A 26,306-nucleotide genomic window follows, 5' to 3' on the forward strand; every position below is an offset into this window, starting at 1 on the left:
ACCTGTGTTGGTTGCCCCTAAGCATGCAGTCCCCTGCTGGCTCCTCGTGGATGTGTGCCAGAATAATTTTCTCAAACAGCTTGCCTAGGATTGAGGTAAGACTAACTGGCCTATAATTTCCCGGGTCCTCCTTCTTCCCCTTTTTGAAGATGGGAACAACGTTGGCCCTCTTCCAGTCCTCCGGCACCACACCAGAGCACCACGAGTGCTCATAAAGCTGTGCCAAGGGTCCTGCAATGACCTCGGCCAATTCCTTTAGTACCCTAGGGTGGAGATCGTCTGGACCAGCTGACTTGAATATGTCCAGTCCCTCCAGAAGTTCCCCAACTAATTCTTCACTAACCCGCCTGGATTCGTTCCCTACCCTCTGGTATATAAATCTATTCCAGATGATATACTAGCAGATTTAAATAAGCTAGAGAAATTCTACTATTCTGTTTTGAAAAAGCATAAGAGAAAACTACATAGTGTAGAACTGAATACTTATATTTTAATACTTCCTTATCAAAGGCAAGGGAATTTGGAAATATAGAAGGAATAAAATAGATCAGTCAGTTAAACAGAAGTTCCATAAGAATCTTAAAGGTTTAGCCTACAATTAAAAGTATTAGGAAAATTCTTTAAAACTAAAAAATCAATAGATAGATCGATAGCTCGATATAAAATCCTTCCATATCTTGGAATTATCATCAATTAATCCAAGACTGTTGCTATTCCTTGATGTTGCAAGATCCCACATTCAGATAGTGTGGCTTGGAAAGTAGATCAACAGCACTGCGGAAATCTGGAAGAACTCACCCTTACCTTTGTCAGGAAAGGATTAGAAAGATAAAGATTAAGGATAAGAGTTCATGGATAAGAAATACTACAGCATTCCTTTCTAAGCATGTAAATAGAAAATGTCTAACTCAGTTGCTTACACAGTCAAGAAATGCTGACCTTGGCAACTAAAGTATTATATAAATGTTTTTCAAAAATAAATATGGAATGCAATTTCCTGCATACATTCACATATACAAGTTTTTGTAAATTTATGTAACATTTTAAAAACATGCTATATTAATCCTCCTTTATCTTTTTTTAAGGTACTGAAATCCAATTGGTGTGCGATATCCCATTATCACTAGTAAAAAGCCATGTTCATGTGTGTGTCTGTTTCTCTGTGCCTGTGTGTCTGTGCGAGTATGTCTGCATCTGTGCCTGTGCCATAGATTCATAGATGTTTGGGTTGAAGGGGACCTTAGCAGATCATCAAGTCTGACCCCTGCCCTGAGCAGGAAAGAGCGCTGGGGTCAGATGACCCCAGCCAGTCCAACCTCCTCTTAAGGACCCCCAAGGTAAGGGAGAGCACCACCTCCCTTGGAAGCCCATTCCAGATTTTGGCAACCCTTACTGTAAAGAAGTTCTTCCCGATGTCCAACCTACATCTGCTCTCTGTCAATTTGTGGCCATTGTTCCTAGTTACCCCAAGGAGTGCCCTAGTAAACAAAGCATCTCCTATTCCTTGCTATCCACCGCCCCACCATGAATTTTTAGGCAGCCACTAGATGACCTTTCAGCCTTCTCTTGCTGAGGCTGAAGAGATCCAGTGCCTTCAAGCTCTCCTTGTAGGGTTTTCCCTGCAGGCCCCTAACCATATAAGTGGCCCTCCTCTGAACCCACCTGAGGTTGTCCACATCCCCTTTGAAGTGTGGTGCCCAAAACTGGATGCAGTCTGTGAGGGGGCCAGGACCCTGAGGGACCCGGCCCGAGCGGGGAATCCCGGAGTTCCGCCCTGCTTCCGGGTCCGGGCCCGGAAGCCGGGCGGGGAACTTAAGGTTTCCCGGAACTGGAACCGCGCTGATGCGGGACCGGCGCGGGGAGATAAAAAGGAACCGCCTACCCTGAGCAGAGGAGGACGGAGGCTCCGGCGGGAGCCTGCCCCGGGAGCTGCGGAGCCGGGAGCGGCGAGACTGGGAGCTGCGGAGCCGGGAGCGGCGGAGGCAGGTACAGCCGCGCCGCGTGCCACGCGGCGGGAGCCGGCAGCGGCGAGGCCAAGTGCCGGGGAGCCGGCGGCGGCGAAGCCGGGAGCCGGAGGTCCAGAGGCAGCTGGGCCATGTGCGGTAAAGCCGGGAGCCGGGCGGCAAGGACCGGCGGCAGTGAGGCCGACCGCCGCGAAGCCAGGAGCGGCGCAGCACCAGCTGGCAAGGCCGCAGACGGCGGAGCCAGGGGGCGCAGCAGGCCCCGAACGGACTGAGGTACAAAAGGGACCGGTGGCCATTGCACCGGAGGAAGCCGGGAAGGGAGGCTGGGTCGGAGGGACCCTCCTCCGGCGGCTGTGGGCCGCTTGGCCGCGGGGAAGACCCGCGGGAAGGGGGGCAGAGTTGTAGTTCCCCCGAGTCGAGAGAGTGAGACCCTGGGGTAGAGACGCCTCAGGACGAGTAGAGCGATCAGCACCAGGGAGACTAGGTGCTGATAGGACTCCTGGGGAGGGCCCAGCAGTGGGGGGTAACCCCCCCACTGCGGAGCTAGGACGAAGACAAGGGAGCCCTAACAGAGGCTCCCCATCCCGGAGGACCGGGCGAGGGTGTAGGGGAGGAGGAGCCCTCAGGACCCCTGGACCTTGGAGGTACTGTACCCCACGTGGACCGCCAGCTTCCCGGCAAGGGTGAACCCCATATTTCCATCAAGTCGTGGCAGGCGAGAGCGGCGAAGCGGGACGGTCCAACGCGTACCCCTCCTCTCCAGGGGACATCCGGGGATCGGGGTCCCACGGTAAGTGGCACACCCCATCCCCTTACACAGTCCTCTGAAGTATCACCTCCTTAGACCTGTTTGTCATGCACGTGTTAATGCACTATAAAGTGTAGTTACCTTTACTGATGACTTGGTCACATTGACAACTCATGTTCATCTTGGAGTCAACAGTGATGCCAAGATCCCATTCCACTGCTGTGCTGCCGAGAAGGTCCTCCCCCAGCCTGTAAGTGTGCTGGTGATTCCTTCTTCCTAGGTGCAGCACCTTGCATTTGTCCTTCTTCAACTGCATCCTATTCCATTCCACTCATTTTTCCCAACCTGACCAGATCCCCTTAGATTCATTCTCTACCCTCTGATGTATTAACTTGACCCCATAATTTGGACAGAGTGCTTTTCACACCCTCATCCAATTCACTAGTGAAGATACTGAACAGCACTGGTCCAAGGACTGAGCCTTGTGGGATTCCATTGCCCACATCTTTCCAAGTTGATACAGACCCATCCACCATCACTCTCTGGGTGCAACTCCTAAGCCAATTTGCCACCCACCTGACCATGTAATCATCTACGTCACAGTTTCTCAGTTTATCTATGAGAATATAACGAGATACCATATCAAAGGCCTTCTTAAAATCCAAGATGACATCCACCTTGATTTCTGTGTCTAAACATTTTGTGACCTGGTCATAAAAAGAAAAAGATTAGTCAGGCAGGATCTACCTGCTATGAATCCGTGCTGGTTGCCCTTTAGCATTGCTTTCCCTGCTGGACTCCCAGAAGTGTGATCCTTAATAATTTTTCAAAGGTTTTCCCAAGGATAGAGGGGAGACTAACCAGCCTATAGTTACCCGGATACTCCTTCCTCCCCTACCTGAAAATAGAGACTGCATTGGCCCTTTTCCAGTCCTCTGGGACCTTAACTGAGCACCAAGCATGCTCAAACAGCCATGCCAGTGTCTGCTATGACACTGGCCAATTCCTTCAGCGCCTTTGGATGAAGATCATCCGGGCTTGCTGACTTAAACACATCCAGCCCCTCCAAGTGTCTCTTCACTAAGTCGGTGCTAATAGTTGGTGGGCCAGTTCCCCCTCTATGCCTGTCTATGATCTAATTAGGAGATTTGTCCTGATCTTAGTTCAGGAATACAGAGGCAAAAAACTCATTGAAGAGCTCAGCCTTGCCCCCCATGTGTCACTAATTGCCCTAGTTTGTGTTGTAGGGGTCCTATGCTACCCTGCACCTTCTTTTTGCTCTCTATATACCTGAAGAAGGACTTTTTGTTGTCTTGATTTTTTGTTGCCAGCCTAAGTTCCATTTCTGCTTTGGCCTTCCTGATTGCCTCCCCACAAGCGCAGGCCAAGTAGTATACTCCACCTTGGTAGCTACCCCTTGCTTACACAACCTATATGCCTCTTTTTTTTTTGCCCTTAGGCTTTCCTGGACTTCCCTGTTCAGCCAAAAGGGTTTCTTGGCTCCTTTGCTCCCTTTCCTGCACAAAGGGATTGTCTCCTGCACCTGTAGGATTGCTCCCTTTAGGAACAACCGCCCTTCCTGGTCTCCTATTTCACCAATTCTCTTGTTCTTCAGTGCCTCGCTAACTAATCTCCTGAACACACTGAAGTTCCCCTGTCTGAAGTCTAGCACTTCTGCCCTACTGGTTATCTTTCCCACCCTATGCTGGATAGTGAATTTAATCAAGTCATGGCCACTGTCCCCTAAGTTACCTTGTGTCAGTAGATCCCCCACCAAGTCATCCCTTGTAGCCAGCGTCAAGTCCAGTAAGGCATTTCCCCTAGTGGGGCATCTCTTATGTTAGGTAAAGGTCCTGTATTCATTGTATTCCTGTGTCTGTCTGTCTGTCTGTCTGTGCGTGTCAGTGCATGCATGTGTCTGTCTGTGTCTCTGTGCCTGTGTCTTTGTGTGTGCACATGTGTGTGTGTGCCTGTTCATGGCAGGGAGAGTGTGTTTGTGTCCATGTGCAGAGAGCAAGTGAGAGGAGTGTGTATGCGTGTGTGCTCACACGTGTGTACATTCAGCCATGGCAGGGAAAGGAGGATGGGGAGCAGGGAGAATAGGTGGGCATGTGTCCACCTACCCCAGCTCAGTGGGGCCCCTCTCCTCCCCTGCAACTGAACTCCCAAGCAGAGAGTAGCCTCCAATTTTGTGTTTGCCCAGGGCCCCAATACACCTTAATCCACCACTGAACAGGGATAAATCAAGACTGGATCCAGTCTAGTCATAGGAGCCTCAGTCCTGCAAAACTACTCCTGGAACTTGTGACTAATTGCCCAAAGCATCCTCCTGCTCTCTCAATGTTTGCTAGTGGTAGGCCCACCCTTGGACTATACTTTGTGCATACATCTCTATTCTTACTTAGGGCCCAGATTTACAAGCCCTACTGTGTCCCACTCCTGGAGCATAAGCATACATTAATCAAAGCAAATACCCAACCCAAGTTTTACCTTCTTGTTACCCCTTTTTCCATTGTCTATCTTCACTCATCAGTACTTTAATCACCATTCAACATTGGTAAAGTGTTATCTGGAATAGTCATAGGAGGCAGAAGGCCAGGGCGAACAGGGCTTAGTCCCCGCCAAATGAGGGGCAGTGGGTAGGGCTGCAGGGGAGAGGCCTGCACACTCAGACACACAGCCAGGATTGCAGCCTCAGCATGTGGATTACTGCCCAGCATGGCAGCCAAGCAAGTTTTAGTCTACTCTGTGAAGGGGAAGGGTGGGGAGGGGCACAGATCAAGGCCTCCACAGTGCAAGAGAGAGTGGGGCAGGGGTCCCAGGTTGGGCTGTGGGACTATTGGAGCCCCAGGTGGCTCATCTAGGGGCACAGGGGGCTTTCCGCCACTGCATGCAACCCAGGGGAGGCAAGGTGGGGCATGTGCCCCGCTGCTTTGTGCACAAGGCGAGGGTGGGCTGCCACTGCCTGGTGGGCTCTGCATTCCACTGCCACTCCCCTGGGAGTGGCATGATGCCACGTGCCTGCTGCTGCTGGGCTGCGCTCTGTCCCCTGCCCACCTGATCGCAGTGGGCATGTAGTGTCACTTGGCTCTCAGGGCAAAGGCAGTGGGGCATAGGGCCCCAGTGCACAGCAACAGCCCACCCTCGCCCCATGCACAGATCAGGGGGCCTGTGACCCCTGGGCCTCCACCAGGGTGTGCACAGCAGCAGGAGCCCCCCACACCTCTGGACAAGCTCCCCAGGCTCTGAGCATCCCATCACCCACCTGGGGCTCCATTCACCCCTGCCACTGCCCCATCCCCTCCCTCACTGTGGGGACCTTGATCTTTACCCCTCATGCCCCTTCCCCATGACAGACTTACCTGCTGGAGGGGGGGATGGGCTTGTGCAAGCAAGCGCACACGTCCTCAGCTCCACCGAATAATAATTTTCTCCCTCTGCCTATGAGAATAGTGTTTAGTTTTGTGCACCACCCTTCAACAAGAATGTGGACCAGCTGGAAAGAGTCTGCTGGAGAATAACAAAAGAAAAGGAACAGGAAGGGTACAATATAGACCTTGATCCTAAAGACAGTTGTGCCAGTGCAGCAAGTGAGCATAACAGTTCATGCCAGGGCATCTATTTCCAGCATAGTAGTCTTAGACTTTAAGCTCTTTTGGCCCAGCTTAGAAAGAAAGAACATCAAAACTAAATAAACTCTTGTTGCCTTCCTCAGAAGCCAATAACCTCTTCCAGAGACAGAGTGCCATTATAAGCTTGTCAAGCACTATAAGTATTTAAGTTGTATGATTAATAATTAGCTTCTACTCACATGTGAACACAACACTTGCTTTTAGAGTTACACAGCCAGATGAAATTCCAAAAAGGCAGCAATGACAACTGGCCATGTATTCTTCAACTGATAATCAAGTTTACATACTGAGAAAGTTTAAATTTTGAAAACAATTGGATGTCTGATGCCCCATTTGCTTCATTCATTGGCACAAATTGTGATTATAACCCCTCTTTGTAACAGGCTTAACAATGAAGTCTAAATTATTATATCATCAGCCCCGTTAACTAAATTCATGCCTATTTGAGTGGTAGATTGCTGAAACTGAAGTTAGACAGGAAGAAGCATTACTGACTGATGCAAGTTCTTCAGTTCTTGTTGGCTCAGAACATCTTTTGCTGCTGGTTTTCATTCAGTGGATGATTGAAAGGATGGAATAATGGCCCTTTTACATTTTTCACAGCACTAATTTCCCAGCTCCCTGAGACTTGGAGCCAGCATTGGCAAGAGAATATTTTTCGTTGTGCTTGCTAGAGGTATTGCTGCCTCCAAAACTAGCCATTTCAAGGTCACACCTAGACAGAGGATTATTAGATTTAGCTCTGAGAACCCTAAAAAGCATTTCCCCCTTCCTATGGCGTTTTATTGCATGGAATGCTAATTAACTAAAGTGCTATTACGTTTTTAAATTACTACGTTCTTAATAGCGCTAAATTTCTATTGGCTTCTGTGGGAGTTTTGCTCAGTTAAGGAATTCAGAATGTGACTCTAGGTATATGAACAAACACCACAGATGTTCAATTACTCAGAAGACAGTTTGCAGTCCTGAAACTCAAACACAAGATAACCGTTAATTTTCAAACACTTCTCTAATGATTAGAAGTGTCAAATGTTTTTATTTAATGAGGATTCATGACTCACCACCATTCTCTATATCTTCTCCCTATTTATTTGTTTGTTTGTTTCCTCTTTATCCTATCCTTTAAAGGAAAAAAAAGATTATTTGTATAAGCAAGCACCCCACAATCATCTCAATCTCCAGTTATTTCACTAGTCCTTCAAATGTAGGATAAAGCTGCAGTAGTCATCAGTTACACCACTGCAGAGTATCTATGCCAGAGCTGTGTTGGTGCAAATCCATGCTGACAAAACTGCAACACTGGCTAACTCGCATTCACTTCTGAAACCAGAAAGGCAGCCGGACCCCTGTAGTGGCCCATACCAGCAGCCAGGAGCAAAGACAGCATGCCTCCCAGCCTGCCAGCCCCACTGAAGGGACTCAGATGCAGCAAAGTAGACCTCACCCTTGACTGACTGCCCAGGTACACCCTCCAGACCCTTGCAGTCCCAGTGGGGGAATAGTCCCTCCCGCCAGAGGCTGGCTAGGTCACCCATCCTCAGAGGAGCTTTCCCACCCTTGGCAGGGTCCCCCAGGCCCTGCCCCTGGTGCAGAGAGGGGGATTTCCCCTTCCCCCTGTTACCAGACTTAATATTAGACTTGGGGGGGAAGGTGGGGGGAATGCACCCCCAGCCCAGCACTGGACCCCCAACCAGGTGCTGCCTGGCACGGTGGGGGCAGTGGGGAGGAAAGTCCCTCAGATATGCCCCCTCCTCAGTCTCTGGGCCAGCTGAGGGGGAGATGGGAGGGGCAAATCCACCCCCAAAGCCTTGCACCAGAACTCCAGCTGGATCCTGCCCAGCAGGGGGGATGGGAAGGCCACAGCAGGGGCTTTACTTCCTCTACCTGCCTGCTCGCCCACCCAGAGCTGGGCTGGAGTCCCCCAACCACACACTGTCCTCAGGATACGGGCCAGCTGAGGAGGAGACATGGCTGGGGGACTCCAACCCAGCTCCTGGCTAAAAGTGGGTGGGCAGGCAGGGAAAGTCAAGCCCCTGCTGCAGGCTCCCCTGCCCTCCCCACACATGCTGAGCAGCACCTGGCTGGGAGTCTGGTGCTAAGTTGGGAGGGGGATAGGTTTTCCCCCCACCCCTCCTTAGTTGACCCACAGGCTGAGGAGGGTTGTGGCTAAGGGACTCCTGCCCAGCTCCCAGCAGGCAGACAGGGAAAGTCAAAGCCCCACTGCGGGCTTCCCCCCTCACCAGACAGGATCCATCTGGGGGTCTGGTGCCTGACCAGGGGGAGAGTTCCCACCCACCCCCACCACCAGCCCAGAGGAGAGATAGTGCTCCAGCTAGGGAGCAAAGAGCAGGGCAGACCCACATCTGCTAGAGCAGACAGCACAGCCCAGGGCTGCCAAGCATCCTGGGATGCTGGGGGACTGTGAGTTAACTTGAAGTAGGAAGGGATCTGGGAAAGAAGTTCCATAAACTGGTCTGAGTCAGATTTTTTAAGTCAGATACTACATCCAACCAAGTTTATCTTAAAGCAGTTTCAGCCATTTTGAAAGCAGGTTAAGTGCACCGAGTTTCTGTTCTGTTACAGGTTTAAATCAGCTTCTTATCACTTGAACCAGCTTGTGTGCAACTTCTGTCCCTAGCCTTCATGATAAGAGGTAAAATTCAAGTATATGGAGTTCCCCCTCCCCCAATTTTTGGCAACTGAATTACAAGTCTTGATTAGAGCCATGTATGCAGTTCACTTGAAGTCAAGATTTCAGCTTATATGAGACCAAAACAAGATGGATTTGGAGTGTAAAATGTAACCACCCCTACTCATTGTTCTTGTGTTCCACCCCACCCCCACCTGCTCAAAGATCTAGCATGCTTCGAGTTTCTATAGCTGAAAGTATTTATTTTCTTTTTTATGCAGTTGATTAAAACCACAGCTGTTCATCTGAACTCTCAGATGACAGCTGCTTTCCCCTACTCACTCCCAGATTAAAATCAAACCCAGTCAGTCTTTCATAACTCATTCAAAGCACTGTGCTTTGATTTCAATAGCTTGGCTCATGCCATCCAAAGTTTTATTTTATTCAGTGTTTGCAAATGGCAGCTGATACCAGGGATCTTTGGAACTCAGATACCAGGGTGACGAGCATGCATAAATGCCTACATGGATAGATAGATTCATACCAGCTGTGCTCTGCTGCTGCTCTGGGGAGAATTTCCCCCTGTGGTGTCAGAAATCAGCAGCTGCAGGACACCAGAACAGGTATTTTGAATGAAACTGAGGGAATAACCTAATGTCCCAGCTGCCTTACCTTTTAGTGACTGGGTTCTTTATCTTAGCAACACTACAAGGCTGAAATTGCACATGCTATAAGTGTGAGCTAATATTTCTTAAGTGATTGGGTTTGCTCCAAAAAAGTGTCAGAAAGTCCTGTGATCTGCAGCACTATCAGAAACTTGAATCAATACCACTGCAATCAGATATATCTGACATAGCTGTGTTAAACAGTTGGCAAAAAATCCAGTACAAAATTTTTAGATTAAAATGTTGTGGGCAGCCAATATCATTATTTTTTTTTATACACAAGTTGTATAGCATAATGTTCTACTGTAAATTATACACAGCTGAGATACTAGGATATACAAAAAATGTTCTGCCTCTAAAGATCACCAGCAGCATTAACAAAATAAATAAATTAGAATGTTTGGTATCTATAAAGTGATTTTTTTAAACAAACATTAGTGTTTATGTATTATTAGTAGTCCTCTGAAGCACGATAAGAAAACTAACATCATCAAAACTGCAGATTTGCCTCTGGGTACCTAAACCAACTACCTTCTTCTTTGGTAGGTGGTGATCACCTAACATTCCTGTTTGCTTCACAGTTCCAGCCAGGAAGCAAACTGCACTCAAAGCAGTAGTACTGAGCGGGAGGCTATCGAAAGACAGCACCAACTGTAAAGGCTATATAGGAATAGAACCCTCTAGTTTAGCATTGTAATTAAGAAAGCATTAAGCTTATATACCGACATCTTTTTTATGTCATCTCATTTAGTAGCCTATTTTGTTGTTCTTTTGTGTTTCAGTTGTTCACATATATAACCTCTTCATGCAAATAAGTTGTCACTTTCATTTTCCTTTACTTCCTAGATAATGTTTTATTAATAAGACCAGTAACATGACAGTAACAAGAGTTTACGATGGCTACTTACAAAACATGCTATTTAAAAGCTCTATGAAGACTGCTCATATCCCCAGATAAAGTGTATAAAAGTTAACTGCAAGATCTACTAAGTCATACCTATTTAGCTAAGAATCAGAAGTTTTCAGATCCCTGGATAACTTACTAATTTCTAGAGCTGAAAAGCTGAAAGGGATTTGCCCAGAAAACAATATCATCCTGGGTAACTTTATACCTACTCCATCACCATTAAAAAAAGATCGTAACATTATAATATAATAAATGATCAAATCTGTAGTTTTCAACTATCCAGATCCTCACTTACATACTTGGAAGAAGCTACTTATTCCAGTATGTGACCCGAGACATGCTTTTCATCTCTGGGGATTTCCTCAGCTCATACTGCCAGTGTAGATGGGATTTCTGAGAACCAAATGCCCCTGTTAATGAGGGCAGGGGATTGTACCTGTGGTTAAACACACACAAGAGAGCAACATTTGAAGATACAAAAAACTCACAAGAGTTCAAAAGCAAAGAAAGGAGAAGTCTTGGATTACTAGGTGCAGCATACCCAAGCAAGGGATGGGGAAACTCATATTTTCAAAAATACTTACTGGGAAAGAAGGCCCTCCCAAGCACATGAGATGAGACTACTAGTAGGAAGCTAGTGTAGAGACAAAGCTAACAAGTAAATAATGTTAGGGCATCATAAATTAAATGAAACTTCAAATAGGAGACCAGGTATTAAAAGAGAGAGGAAAATGAATGCAAGTTCATCACAGCTATTACAGCCAATATATTTGCACTAATTTACTTAAAGGTCCTGGCTTTCCATACTGAATTCATATGAGTCTTCCGCTAATTCATCTACATCTCTTCGGTCCACTATACCCCTTCCTTTCCAAGGCTCCAATCAAGTCTTTTTATTAGCTGTGTGAGAACCTATTTGGGGAACTGAAAAGGTGGCCTAGCATTTGACAAACCTGCAGTGCTCATCTCCAGTCACAGTAGACCTGCGGAACTAGTGGATTCCACCGGAGATTGGAGTGTGGTTAGTAGAGACCTACCAAACCTACCACAATTTCACAGATTTCATCGAAATCAGGTAATTGACAGTCTCCCATGATATAGCCAGTTCCCTGTGAAAAAGCACAGGGAACTAGCCATGTTAAAAAAAGTCAGCAAAGAGCCAGCAAAAAGCTGTTTCCTAGACAATCAGGGGGAGGGGGAAGGGAGCAAAAAAAAAGAAGTGAACTGCCTCTCTCTGAAGTGGGGGTAGGGGAAGAGTTGGAAAAAGTTCTCATCTCTCTGTCTCCAGAAAGGGAAGGGGTGCAAGAAAAGCCTGCTAAAAGTCCCCTTCTCCTTAAGTGGGACAGGGGGGCAGGATGACAACCTGAGCAAAGCAAATCAGAGGCTGAACCTCTGACATCAGCTCAGTCCAGGGGCCAGTCAGAGGTCAGGCTGGGAAGCCCAGAGGATACCAGCTAGGGCTGGGAGGAGGATAGGGAGTTATGGATTCTCAATCAATGCCTGGGAAGAGTGGGACTTCTAATGCCCCTCAGTCAATCAATGACCTACTTTGACCCCAGCTATTATATGGCTGTGAACTCAGGGGCCCCAGCCATGTAATCGGCCAATGGGACCGGTGAATTTGGTAGGTTCCTAGTGATTACACATGCAGCAACCTGCAAGGAGGTAGATGATCAATCACAATATTATTTCAGTGTAACACACAAGAACATGGATGCACAGAATACAATGGGTCAACCCTAATCCCACTGAAGTTAATCACTAACCTCTTTGACTTCAGTGGAACAAAAGGATTAGGCTTTTACTGAGGGTATAAACAGATTAAACAATTGTATCACTACCAAAGGACACTGATAAAAGCTGTAACAATAGAACTCTTAAATCTGCCTGATTCTGTGGATATCAGTATAGCAAAACCACTTCAGCTTTAACCCTGCTTCATCCTGGGTCAAATGTGGGGCATTTTACTGCATTTGTATTACTATATGATCACACACAAAATTTTCACCCATCCAAAGATGATTATTATAATAATGACACTTGGAAAGGTTCTCTGTAACCCAGTCAATGGCATTGGATTCAGCTGATACATACATGCTTTAAAGTAACTTTCCATAGTTACTGCCCATAAATTTTAAATTTACAATTAAAAGTCTCTTCAGGTTTGTGAACTAACGTTTAAATCCACCACTCTCAGGTTCTCTGGATATTACGGTAGATTGAAGGTTCCAAATACTCCCCACCATAGCTGGAATTATATGGGGCTTTCCACGTGCTGAGAAAATGTCAAGTGTTTTCCTCTGAAATGTGCAGTGTTCCAAGAAGATATTTCTTGTAAAGTGAAAAGTCCTTGAGAACACTTTCCTACTGAGTATGCAGGACGGTCACACATTCAAAAGGAAAAGACAATTTCTGAGGAAATATGGAGCATAATCCCAACATCTAAATGGCTGGATAATTACTAGCGCTCAGCTTTTACCTGAGATGCAAAACTGGGACAGGCTCCCATGCATAACAGGGAATAGCGTAGGGGAAAGTGGACCAAAAGTTTTCCTGCTAGTTTCAAGTCCTTTCCCGCAGCATGGTATGTTTTGAAAGAGAGAAAATGCTACAGTCAGATTTTGTGCAGCTTTACATGCTGTGTAGTCCCACTGAGTGAAAGTAGTGATGAATTAGGTAGTTTAATATTAAAGAGCCCATGTACTCTAGGAAGGGATTCTGCAGTCTTGGGGATGTTTTTTGAAATAAGTTAGGACTAGAAGCAGTAAAGAATGTAGGTATCTCTTTTAGGTACCCAGCTCCCAAAATAGATTCCAGAATCTTGTGCTATGCACCTGGGCTCCCTGTACAGTTCATGGGGAGACTTAGGCATCTCAGACTGCAATCCATTAACCCTTGGCACTAAGGCAGGGGTGAGTCTGAAATCTTGCTCTTCTCTCAGGACTAATGCAGGATTCCAGGGAGGCACCCCTGCCTACTTGGGATCCACAGCTTAGATCTGAGAAGGGCACATTTTTTAAACCCCAGTGGCAGCTGCTACTTGTGCCTGTGCTTACTTCTGATATAACTGCCCAACTGCTAGACCAGGGGTGGGCAAAATGCAGCCCGGGTACCAAATGTGGCCTGACAGGCTATTCTATCCAGCCCGTGGGGCCCCTAAAAAAATTAGAAAATTAATATTAATCTGCCCTGGGCTGCCTGTCATGTGACCCTTGATGACTTGCTGAAACTCAGTAAGCGGCCCTCTGCCCAAAATAATTGCCCGCCCCTATGCTAGACCCTTCACCCAGGAAGTGGAGAACCTGGGGTCAGTTCCCTTCTCAGTCAGAGAAGTTTCAATGTGTGTCTTCCAAAACCATGCCCTGACCACTAGGCACAGGCTATTCTGGGTGTGGGAGGACTCCTTTGTTGATATTGTTCCATTGTGCAAAAAAGAATTCAAGATTCAGGGACAAAGAATGAAAGACAGGAAGATAGGCATACAAAACTAAGTATTCTGTAATGTAGTGCAGGGCTCAGATGCCTATCAGATCCAGCCTATGGAGCCATTTATTACCCCATAGAATCAGGGGGCTTCTGTGCTATTTGGATAGTATTTCTGTGGTGGGGAGTGTTGCTCAAATGGCAGGAAGAAGCAGTGGCGATGTCGCTTTAAAGGGGAGCAGCGACTGTGGTTGCTCTGACTCCAGCTCCAGCAGCAGTGGTGCAGGCTATCTGGGAAGCAATCTGCACTCAGAGCTAAGGTCTGTTACTGGGGTTGGGTGTCTGGTGGCTAAAAATAGCCTGGTCAGGCTTGGAGGAGTAGGAAGAGCACTGCACTGGGGCTGGGGTAAGCAGCTGGACTCTATCAGCCCCAGGGCTGATTTTACCTCTTTGAATACCTTTACAATTAGGCATTTAGATCAATCTAACCCTAGTTAGGTTGATCTGTCATTCCTGTACATACCTCAGCTCAATTAGAGATGCATATGCTTTTGTACACTGTGGCTTACTTTCATCAAATGCTACTTCATTCAGCATCTAACAAAGTGAAGTAGCTGCTTACAAAAACGTATGCATCTCTGATTTAGGTAGTCTACCCTGCCTTTTGTTGTATAGATTAAACAGTCAATGGATAAAATGGATAAACAATCTGAGAGGCAAGTAAAGACTGCTGACTGTTTAGTTCCCTCCAGGTAGCCCACAGGACTAAGAAGGAAGTGGACTGGCCATGGGAGAGATGACTTCTACAAATCAGAACAGCTATTTTATACTAAATAGAGTAGGATTTGGTGAGGGCCTAGCACTACTGCACTGCAAAGAATAATTAACAAAGATTATTGTTTGTGTAGACTCAAGACTGTAAACTGGAGGGCTGCTGCTATCCATGGGCGACTGGTGCCACCTGAGTCAGGGGGGGCACATGCTTCCCCAGTGGCCAGTCAGCAACTGGGGGGGGTCACCGCAGCTGACTGCGCCAACTGGGGTGAGGGAAGGAGTCCCCTGCGGCCGATTGCACCGACTGGGGAAAGGGGGTCCCCCTGCAGCCGATCACGCTGACCAGGAAGCACAAGCAGCGCTCCCAGAAACAGCCATGGCACTCCCAGAAATGACAGCAACACTTCACCTGGTGTCCCCTACTCCCCAGCTGGCACTCGTAGGGGGGGCACCAGTGCTCCCTCCTGCCCCGCCTGCCTGTTGCCTAAGTGGGGAGTGCTGGCTGTGACGGAGTGCACCAGTGCTCTTAGGGAGTGCAAGTGCACCCCTATGCACCCACTATGCATCGCCACTGCTGCTATCTATTGTCTTTGTACTAAACAGAGAGTGACACTCCTTGAGGAGATTACATCCATCATTGTTTTGATTCAGTGGGAGCTGCATGTACCCAGCATCTCTGAAGATCAATCCTGCATTTTCAGTGTATCTGTAAACCTTTTGGGGCTTGTCAAGGTCTACATGTATAACAAGTATGTAAACCTGGTAGAGAAGATACTAATTTTTGACTTGGTACAGTTGGTGTTTTGTTGCCTCTCCCTTTGTGCGAGTTTGGTGTTTGAGCTTCATTTGAGTGCTCATCTCCTCTTCTTCCCACTACACTGCCCCCTTTTTACACATTCCCTACACTGCAAGATAAAGGGCGTTCTGCAGTTTGAAGTGCCAAGACTTGCTAAAGCGCTTATGCAAGTTAATTACTGTGCCTGTTTAATCCCATATAATGCAGATTAGTGCTGTCAAATACCATTCCAAGAGCAATTCATGTAACAGGCAGGCCTGCTGTCATTTAGCTCATTTAATCAGAGAAACCTCTGTCTTGAATAATACCAGAGATGATAATCTTGAAGCTAGGGAATGCAAACAGCACCATGAATGGAAATGTCCAACTGTGTTACAAATCAGTGTGCAATGCATGGGTGCAAAAGTTAAATGGACATATTAAGATCGTCTTTTCCTATGACAAAAAGGAATTATAAGTGAAGGTATTGAACTTCCTGTTTCAAAGTAATAAGCATAATGAATAAGCATTTATGCCTCTAAGTTTGTTGGCCTTAGGTATATAGGTACAAATGGAACGGACACATGGCTGATGCCAGTGCTCACAATGAACTGCATGGCTTCAAAAGACCCCAAAAACCAAATTAGTAGTTTCTTACTAAATTAAGCACAATGTTAAAATACATTTCTACTAGAATGAACACCATTAGGATAAATAAATAAACAAATAAATACAATAGCTGAATAAAAAAATCAACAAAACAGAAAAAATGCACCTCAAAATATTCTCTTTTAGTGCATGTTTTAAATTCCAGTGTTTTTATTGCTTGGAATTCTGAATTCTGTCACCCAAATTCCTTGTATAATGACTGGAGAATTTCTCTGGGAATCTAAAGATTTTTTGGCCCAGAGGTTAAAGAATTTGTTTCTTTATGGGGACAGTTAAGATGTATTTACCTGCAACATCTCATGGACAGTAGAAAGGAAAACAACTTAGAATTTCAACAATCCATCTTTGAAATTAAAGTCTAAAGGTTCACAGTGCATATCTTTAGAGACTGCAAAAAAGTCTCCCACTAAACCAGGGAAAACTAAATTTAACATTCTTGATATTTCTAGATCACAACACCCCAACAGAAAAAAAATGCTCTAAAGATTCTATTTGAGCAAGATTCTCTCTCCTTCATTCTTATCTCTTTCTGGTGGGATTGGCAATACTCTGATAGCTCTTTATTGCTTAAGGCATCAAGGTAGACCACTAATGCCTTATTGACATGCCTCTGCATTTGTATCACAATGGTGTTTTCCCTCCCAAGTTCCTCTGAAATGGGTCTCATTGCAGAACCTGAATCATACTGATGACCAGAGGACTAGGTTTTCCCTTTCTCATGGAAAAAAAAAGTGGATTTTCCTTTTAACTGAGAAAAACAGTTTTTTTTTCATTTTGACAACGAAACACATGAATTTTCCACTTTTGCAAAGAGCTCTCTGCAGGCTGGCAGAGTTCCAGTCTTCAAGGGGTTGGAGGGAGCAGGAGGAGAGCAGTCAGAGAGGAGGCACCGTGTGCATGTGCGTGCTCACACATGCACATGAAAGCCAGGCAGTCTGGAGAGTAGCTCCCGCAGGTAAGTCTGGTGGGGAGAGGAGAGAGAGGGAATTGAAGGTCTCATAGGGAGGAAGGGAGGGAGTTGGGAAGGGCTGGGGCTGGGGCTGTTGCCCAGCTGGGGTGGTGCTTGGGGCTGGAATGCGTGGCTGCAGGGCCATGGACAGGACCATGGGCGGTTCCTCTGGGGACTGGTGGAGGAGCTGCACCACTGCTGTTTGCACTCTTGGAGTGGTGCAGGGGAGGCACATGCCTCCCAGATTAGCGCGTGAGGCAGGGGTGGGGGTGGACTGCCTGTTGCAGGCTTAGCCTCCCCACCCTGCTGCCCTCGCCCCAGGGCCTCCACAGCCCAGCAGGTGGGACCCAGTGCAACAGAGCAGAGCAGGGCAGAGCCAGGTGTGGAAGTTCCTTGCCACCATGAGCCCCATGCTACCCTGGCAAGGCACCCCCTGCCTGTCTGGCAGCAATGGGGGTGACAGCATGGAGTTCCTTCGCTGCTGCCGCGCAGGAAAGAGATGCCTCACCATGGTGCTGGGAAGCTCCCAGCAGCGGGGCAAGCTTTCCCACCCGGCCCTACTCTGCCCTGCCATGCCATGTCCTGCTTCCTGGGCTGTACAAGCCCCACGGGGAGGACAGCAGGGTGGGGAGCCCCAGCCTGCAGCAGGAAGCCTGCACCCACCTCCCACATGGGCTCCACTCCATCCATGACACCTGTGGGCAGCAGTTGAGGCTCAGGAACTGCTTTGGGGAGCAGGAGGCTACAGACCCAGGTTCCTGGTCCCATAGCTCTGGCAGCTGGGGGCCCCTCCAGTGGGGTAGTGGGCTGTGGGTGGGAAGTGAGGTGCACCAGGAGGCCTGGGGGCTGTGGGTGGGGAGTGAGGGGGACCAGCAGAGCCAGGAAGCTGTGAGTAGGGAGTGAGGGGCACCAGCAGGGCCAGGGGCTGTGGCTGGGAAGTGAGGGGCACTAGCAGAGGTGAGGGGCTGTGGCTTCAGAGTGAGGAACCTGGACTTGCTTCCTGGTGAGCTAAGGAGACAGGGGGAGATCTAATATTCCATGATAAAAAACCAAAAATCTAATACCTAAATTTATAGGTACTTAGTATTTTTTTTAATTATAGTGCCTGGGGCATTGGTAGGCTTCCAAACTGCTTTAAAATTGTAAATAGATCAATAAAATATTGTGTTCAACTGATAGTTATATATATATATATATATATGTATATATAGTGCTCTTACATTTTAATAATGCATTTTGGGAGTTTTAATCAGATAATTTGCATTCTTTATCAGAGAATTTTCTTTTTTTAAACAGAGAAAACCAGGATCCCTGCTGATGACTGTCCCAGGTCCTCCTCTGAATGCTCATTACCCTTTCTCAAGGGAGACTGCAAAGAAGCTTAAATTGTATCTTTTTTATTATGTTTAAACTGAAAATAACCTTATGACCTCAGGAGCGCATAAAAATGATGTGGTTTTTCCTGTATCTGTGTTGTGCAACCAAATAATAAATGTGCCTATTTAAATACAGCATATGTATACAAGTAGCAACATTTAGGGATAAATTATGGAAACTTATGGCACATACTTGACTTATGTTGAATTAAAGTGTCTGGTTTAATATTTTTATTACCAGATTTGCTGTACTTGATAATCAAGACATTGGGTAGGTTACTGAAAGCATGCCTATACTATACCAGACTACGTTAAGCAGCATGACCATGAGAATACATCCAGTCCAATAACGCCTGATCTGCACTTGCTGAATGCCCCAAAAAATCATGTAGCCATTTTCTGGCATATTCTCAAGACATGCTCAGTGCCACTCCTAGCCTGGGATGTATTTATTAGACCAGCAGCTACATGATGCTTTATCATCCTTGGTTGTACAAGTAAGAGCATGTGGCCAGGGAATGTTTTCATAGCAGTGCTCTTTATACAGTCCATGTAGACATGCTATGAAATGTCGAAAACAGTGTTGCTTTTTTATTATTACTGTTAGGCTTACAAAGACCACTAATGTTGTCATCCATAAATTTCTTTAGACCTCCTTACCTCTTTTTCTATTGGGCTTCAAATGAGAAAAGTAACACCAGTGTAATTGTGTCAGTAGGGGGTGTATTTTTGTTCATATATTTATACCAGCATGAGCTCCAACATGCATGCAGTTAGACTGGTATAAAAGGAGCTCATTTTACATTCCAAACTCAAATCAGTTTTACCTAGACAGGCATTTTACAAGCGTCCATGCTAAGGAGATTTTCTTGCTTTAACTTCTGTATATCTTTACAGTTCTTGACTAAACAAAAACTATGCCTTTCTTGTTGTATACCACACAGTCCTGATAGGGTGTGGTAGCAGAAATAGTTAAGGCATCCTGCTATAGCTCCAGAAGACATGAATTTGAAGAATCACTCTGGTTTCCCTAGTCAAGCCAATTGTAAATGGATGCCTGGTAATTTGTTGGGAGTTGTCACAGGCAGTTGGACACAATGCTAGCCACATCACTCTCTTGTGTGCTAGCAGCTGTCAGCCCCACAGCAGCGGGAGGCGGGGAGGAGTGGGCCTGGGGCTGATGCAGGGAAGGACCAAGCCCAAGGGTGGGAAGAAGCTGGCCTGCTGCGGGGGGGGGGAGAGCAGCAGGCCCGGGATGACCTGGCAGCAGCAGGGGAATGGGAGAAGAGGGCTTGGAGCTGACAGGGAGGAGCAGCGGGTGGGGAAAGAGTGGGCCCAGGCCCGAGAGGGGGAGGAGGCTTGCTTCTCCCCTCCCCCAGCCACTGCCACTGCCACTTCCACATGGGGTCAGGCCCGCTTCTCCCCCTCCACCACTGCCCACTTCTCCCTCAGCTTGGGCTTGGTTTTCCTTCCCCCCCCATGTGGGCCCAGGCCAGGGCCTGCTCCTCCCTCCCCTCCCCCACTGCTGCCACATTGGGCCGGGCCCACTGCTCCCCCCACCACCACCATGGCAGGCCGGTTTCTCCACCCCGCCTTGAGCCTGATCCTCCCCCACACCCCTCTTATTAGACCCAGGCCTGGGCCCTCTCCTCCCCTCCCCCCAACACTGCTGCATCGGCCTGGGCCTGCTTCTGCCCCCACACTGCTGTGGTCGGCCTGCTTCTCCCCCCACCTCCCACTAGTTGGAGTTGCTCCGTGGCCACAGGTATAGCCTGATGCATCCCTTGCCCAGCTCTGAGATTGCCCCTGGGGCTGCTGGTTCTGCTCTCTATGGCAGAAGGGACAGCACCTACTCCTGGCTCCTGCTCAACCCCAGCTCTGTCTCTGCGGTGAAGCATCTCTGTTGCGCAGATCCCCATCCCTGGCCATGCCCCAGTCCTGGGTGCTGCTGGCAGCCCTCCAGGGCCAGCATCGCAGTCACAGCCATGCAGGGGGCCAGACAGCTTGTATGGGTTTGAACAGGGCAAGCACTTGAATGCCCACATTTATGAGGCCATTTCATCCAGGATGTGCACACAAAGCCACTCCAGGATGGCACAGCAGTGCTGCATGATGACCAAGGTCTTGCAGTCACAGTGGGTGGCCATGACTGACTTCAGTCATCAGCCTGGTTGTACCCAGAAGACCATGCCCTTTATGTGGGACCTGACCCACATTTTGGCATCCCAGTAGCCAGGCCACACCCCTGTGAATGCCAACAGCAGGGGTGGCCTGTCTGTGCCGACACCCCGCCCTGATGCCTCTGGTGACATGTCACCACAGGAGGGGGACCTCTGGCCTTCAGCAAACCTCCCTGGCTGTTGCATCCACTGGCAGCTCATGGAGCCCTGCCAAAAAGCTGCCTCACTCTCATCCCAGCCCCACACCCCATCACAAAGAGCAGCAGGCCACGCCATTGCTGGCTGCAAGCAGCACTAACTCCTCCCAATCCCTGGTCCTGCCCTTGTCCCCGCTCCCTGCCCAGCCTGCCCACACTCCCTTCGGCCCCAGGTTCCCCTCCACAGTATGCAGAGAGGTGGGACATGTTTCAAAACTTTATTGAGCAGCTTATGTCCCCACAGCTGGGTGGGCACAGGCCTCTCACATGCCAAAGAAGGCATTGATGCTGCCGGCAATGTCCTCCTTGGCAGTGGGGGGGAGGGGGGGGAGGGGCAGGGACATGAAGCACTGCAGCAGGTAACCCTCAAGGCCATGATAGAGGTTGCAGGGCACCCCAGGTTTGCCCTCTGCACCATCACAGCTCAGGATCCTGAACCAGGAGTGCAAGTGGGCCCAAGGCACCAGCAAAATTATCATCAGCTGGGTATGGTGGCTCAGACAGCCCTCCACCTGCACAAACAGCTCATTGCCCACTACCCAGGGCACACACAGCAAAAGCGTGCTCAGGGAACAGTGGCTGTATAGGGTGAGCCAGTCCTGGGGCTTCTTCCCAGAGAGGCCCCCTGCAGGGAGGGTGGGGGTACAGCCAGTCCCTCATGCCAGTTGCCTGGGAGCCCTGCACACTCTAAGCCTGGGCACCATGGGTTGGGCAGCAGCACAGTCACAGCAATTGGCCTGTGAGAGGATGTCTGTAGCTGCAGAAGTAGGTGCTGCTAGCAGCCTGATCTGGCCCACCCTGGGAAGGGGGCAGGGGCGGCAAGCTGCCTTTGGCCAGCATCCAGTGGGCTGGAGCTAAAGGGTAGGTCCAGAGCTGGTGCAGCATGTCTTCCAGAGTGTCAGCCCAGTGGTCACTCATCATCCCACTCCTGCAACACAATGCACTGCTACCAGTGCTGGCTGGCGGGGCAGGCCCAGAGGCAGCAGGGCTGGTGGGACAGGAGGGTGATGGTGGTCCCAGTGGTGTTGTCCTGGAGGCTGTGGCTACCAGGGCTGGTGGGAGCAGCTGCATGGTGGACCCAGAAGGCCATGTACCAGTCATCCAGCAAGTGTCCAGAGCAGGTGGGGGAGTCGGGCAGGCACACAGAACAGTGGTGGACTAGTAGGACAGCTGCAGCAGCCCTGAGGAGCAGGGAACCTTGTCCTTGGGCAACAGGGCCAGGAGCTGGGGCAGGCAGGTCTGGGAAGTGCAGCTGCAGCAGAAGCAGAGCAGGCACATGCTGCCTGGTTCTCTACCACGCTGCTGCTCTGACACAGGAAGTGTCAGCCCTGAGGTCACAGTGTGGACAGTGTTTTTTCAAGATGGCTGCCAAGTGGCTCTGGCATCAACATAGCTGCCAAGTCCTGGCAGTTCTGTGTTTGGAGGCTGGCAGCCATCTGTCCGGAGGCTGGAGCTCCCCCCGGTGGCCACTGACCTGTGACTAAAGCTAGTCCCAAGTCCTACCACGCGTAGACACCTGCCAAAAATGCTTACTATGCATTAGCTTAATGAGAATTAAATTTAAGTCGACTTAAATTAACATGTAAACATGCCCATAAAGACCTACTCCTCCTTTCCTACATTGAGCATTGCTCTGGCTAGATGTGTTATCTTTACAGTGTTTCTCATTTTCCTGCTTAAGGATTCAAAACCAAAAGAACAATTGTTGTTCAGTTCACAGTTAACTCTGAGGAAAAAATGATTATCCTGGAGAAAAACACCTGAAGACCTCTCTCATCAGGAAGAAAGTTAGGTTACGACACAGCATAAACTGAGGACATTTTCAAATAAAATATTGAGGCAGCATGACAGGGTCCCCCCACCCTGGGCCCAAGGTAATCAGTCCACGCAGCTTTCACCCACTATGCCTTGACATGAATAAATAGATGTGAAGCAGGAGGCTGCCCCATTTTACGGCCTTGATGCCTTTGGTCAAATACACGGTTTCATGCCTCCCCTATATCATGTCCCAAGCCTTGCAGATGGCATCTGATTCTACTACTCTCCCAGAACCTTATTGGGCCACACTCAGCCTATCACACTTACATACTGACCCCTCGCTGGGCCACTCATACTCACTTTAGGCCTCAGGTCCCACTTAGTGGACCTTGGCCCCAGCCCTTTAAGAGTAACCCTAGAAATTAGGTCTCAGGTCCCACTCAATGGACCGTGGCCCTCCACCCTTGGCCTCTCACTCCCCCAGACCTGATGCTTTTCTGTTGGAGTGCACTCCCCTAGCCTTTCCCTCCACAGGGTCACCCACAAGGCAGCAGGGGCTGAGGCTTTCTGGTGCCCCTTCCTCCCTTTTCACTGGGGAGGCACAGGTGTGGCATTTCTAGGGGCTGTCCCACCAGCAGCAGTCCCACCACACCATCCAAACCCAGCAGGGTTCAGTTTCAGGTCTTATCCAGGACCAGGCAAGCCTAGTCCTATCCTCAAGCTCTCTGCTGTTCTTCTCCAGAGTGCCTCTCTACATACCTGGGTCATTTTACCATCTCTGGCCCCTATTCTAGTACATCTCTGCCTTTGGGTGGTTCTACTGACCCCCTTCATATGGGCACAGGTGGCCCTGGCTTCCACCTCTCGCTGGTGGTCTCTCACTCAAGGGACCTTTACCCACCAAGGACCTAGCCCCACTCTCTGGCCAGTTGTGGTGCCAGGGTTCTCCACAGCCCTGCCCTGCCCCTCACTATGGGAACCTCTGCCCTTCAACCCCTCCTGAGTCCTGGCCCCAGCCTGTGCCAGTCAAGGTAAGGTTAAGCCCTCCTGCCCTCCTGTGCTCTTTGACTGCACTGTTCTTCCAGCACCCCCTTCTCTCTGGCACTGATCTGCTAGCACCTCTGCCTCCAGGCTCTCTGGGGCAGCTCTCCTTCACTTGGCGGCCTGCTGGCCCAGCAGAGCCAGGTCACCTCTCCCTTTGCTTCTCACCTACAGGGTGTCCTCTGCGACCCTACTCCTGTTGCCCCACTCTTATGGTGTCTGCTGAGCGACAGACCCTCCCGGGGTCCCTTGGAATCTTCTCCATCCCCAAATTTCCTATCATTTCCTCCCAGATGTTCCTGGGGCTGCTGTCCTCTGGCTGGGGAGTGCAACTCCCACAGTTGTTCAGATGCAGCTCACAGATTGCCTCACCAGCCTCAGTCTACTTCTTCCCTGGCAGTAACATGAGGTTCCTAACTGGCCACACCTGCTCACCTCTGAACTGGCAGGCTGCTTAACAAGGGCAGCCTCACCTGCCACACTTGCTCTAGCCTGCTGACTGGGCCTTAAAGTGGCAGGCACCCACTATGCCCTGCCACCCACCTTCCCCATGAACTTCACTCTCCGGTGGTTTCTCCCAAGGAATTTCTCTTTCAGATGGCTGGATGTCTCTGGACCAGCCTATTGACCTCACAGTGGCAGGCATAACTGGTGGACTACCACAGGCAGAGAGAGGAAATAAATAAAGGTGAGAGGAGGAGATATATCAGACATGGGGAAAGCAATGTCCTAGAGAAGTAGCACTTTTCCGCAACAGCAGAATCATGGTATAAAATGTCAGAGGTACCAAGTAGACAAGAAGTGGGTGTATTTAACATTAAAAGCTGCAGGGAGTCAATCCCATGACCCCTTTAAGCAAGAGGAGAAGCATATAGAATTCCCTCTTTGCCACTGTCTAACTCTGCTTCCTGTCCCTGGGGCAGTGGAAAGTCTTGTTAAGGTCACAAGACTTGTTAAGGTCACCTACTCATGGAATCAAAGAAAATTAGAGTTGGAAGGCACCTCAGGAGGTCATTTAGTCCAACCTGCTCAAGGATGGAGAGTCCACTACTTTTCTGGGTAGCCTGTTCCAGTGTTTTACTACCCTTCTTTTTGAGAAAGTTTTCCCCAATATCTAACCTAAACTTCCTTTGCTGCAACTTGAGATCTTTGCTCCTTGTTCCGTCATCTGCCACCACTGAGAACAGTCTAGCTCCATGTTCTTTGGACCCCACTTCAGGTAGTGGAAGGCTGCTATTAAATTCCCTCTCAGTCTTCTCTTCTCTAGACTAAATAATCCTAGTTCCCTCAGCCTCTCCTCATAAGTCATGTACCCCCTCCTGAACCATTTTTATTGCCCTCCACTGGACTCTTCAACTTGTCCACATCCTTTCTGTAGTGGGGCAGCCCAAAACTGGACACAGTACTACAGATGTGGCCTCACCAGTGCTGAATGGAGGGGAATAATCACTTTCCTGGACCTACTGGCCACACACCTACCAATGCAGCCCAGTGTGCTGTTAGCCTTCTTAGCAACAAGGGCACACTGTTGGCTCATATTGAGCTTATTGTCCACTGTAACCTGCAGGTCCCTTTTTGCAGAGCTGCTTCCCAGCCAGTTAGCCCCCAGCCTGTACCAGTGCATGGGATTGTTCAGTCCTAAGTGCAGGACTTTGCACTTGTCCTTATTGAACCTCATGAGATTTCTTTTGGGCCAATCCTCCAATTTCTCAAGGTCTCTCTGAATCCTAGCCATACCCTCCAGCATATCTACTACTCCTCCCAGCTTGGTATTATCTGCAAACTTTCTGAGGGTGCACTCTATCCCATCTGATGAAAATATTGAACAAAACCGGCCCCAGGACTGACCCTTGGGACACTACACTAGATACTGGCTGCCAACTAGACATCAAGCCATTGACTACTACCCTCTGAGCCCAATGATTCAACCAGTTTTCTATCCACTTTACACAATAATGCCAACTCTCACAAACAAATCATGAGACTCGCAATTTGCAGGTCAAATTAACTCTGACTCATGGACTCAGGATAGAAACCTTAAATCTTGGGATTTTTTTCTTCTGCTGGACCTAGAGAGTGCTCAGCTTGTAAGTCTGTGGAGGGGAAGAAGTGAGTGGAGAGGGATGGAATGACTGCCCAATGCATCTGGACATCTGATCACCGACACCAAGGAGAAAACTGAACTCCTGAATGAGTACTTCACATCTGTATTCCACCAGTCTAAGAGTGATAGTCTCCTGAATGCAAATATGACACAGAATAGTCATAGCAGGGATGATCATCTACCGGTAGTTAATGTAGAGCTGGTGAAAAAACAGCTAAAGAGAGAGACTGGATATGTGTAAATCAGAAGGACTGGATGAACTCAATCCAAGAGTTCTGAACAAACTAGCTGACATCATTGCAGGACCGCTGGGGAACCTCTTTGAGAATCTGTGGTGCTCAGGAGAGATCCCAGAACAATGGAAGAGAGTCAGTATTGTGCCTATCTTCAAGAAGAGGAAGAGAGAGGACCCAGGGAACTACAGGCCAGTCAGCCTGACCTCAATCTCAGGAAAAATCCTTGAAAGATTGCTCAAGGAGTCCATATGCAATAAGTTAGTAGAAGGCAAAATTCTG

The sequence above is a fragment of the Crocodylus porosus genome, unplaced genomic scaffold (assembly GCF_001723895.1).
Source record: "Crocodylus porosus isolate Cpor-Errol unplaced genomic scaffold, CroPor_comp1, whole genome shotgun sequence".
Lineage (NCBI taxonomy): Eukaryota > Metazoa > Chordata > Crocodylia > Crocodylidae > Crocodylus > Crocodylus porosus.